The sequence below is a fragment of the Dermacentor silvarum genome, chromosome 1 (assembly GCF_013339745.2).
Source record: "Dermacentor silvarum isolate Dsil-2018 chromosome 1, BIME_Dsil_1.4, whole genome shotgun sequence".
Taxonomy (NCBI): Eukaryota; Metazoa; Arthropoda; class Arachnida; order Ixodida; family Ixodidae; genus Dermacentor; species Dermacentor silvarum.
The window spans coordinates 24,859,691-24,860,411 of NC_051154.1; positions in this window are offsets into that span (position 1 = coordinate 24,859,691).

Genomic DNA, 721 nt, shown 5'->3' on the forward strand with positions numbered 1-721 from the left:
GCTCAATACGTGCTACGTAAATGTGTTTTTCTCAGTGTGAAAGAAGCCCGCGAATACACGCAGAATTGTCGCGCGACTGGCCGCTCGAGGCACTTTGCCTGTATTCGCAGGCTTCTTTCATGCTCGAAAAAACACTTTTATATAGCACGTATTGAGCAACAGAAAGGTGTGTCCGGAGTTTTTCATGTTGCTCTACAACTTTCTAATTGACATTTTGATAATTAAGACAGTACTTCTCAAGTTAGATAATTAATTACAATTAACTAATTAAATCGCAGTAACGAAAAAATTACTGGCGGCTACTCCACTGTACCGGAAACAATACGCGCTATGTTTGCTTCGCGTAACGCCATTACTCTTTTCTTAAATCGTGCTGCGTGATAGCTGGGACACCCTATATATAATATTATACATGGCTAGCGTTTGACAGTAATAAGGTGTTTCCACATATGTCGAGCTTATTCTTTGATGATATAGGTGTATATATATATATATATATATATTATATATGAGTGTGTATGTGTGTGTGTGAAGGCAGTGTTCTTCACAACCGGTGTTACTAAATTAAAAGAAGGGCAGGCGCACGCAGAAAGGCAAAAACATGTTATTTCGGCCGGGGTCTGGCCTTCATCAAGACTCATATATATATATATATATATATATAGATATATATATATATATATAGACCTTGATGAAGGCCCACCCCGGACGAAATGTCGAA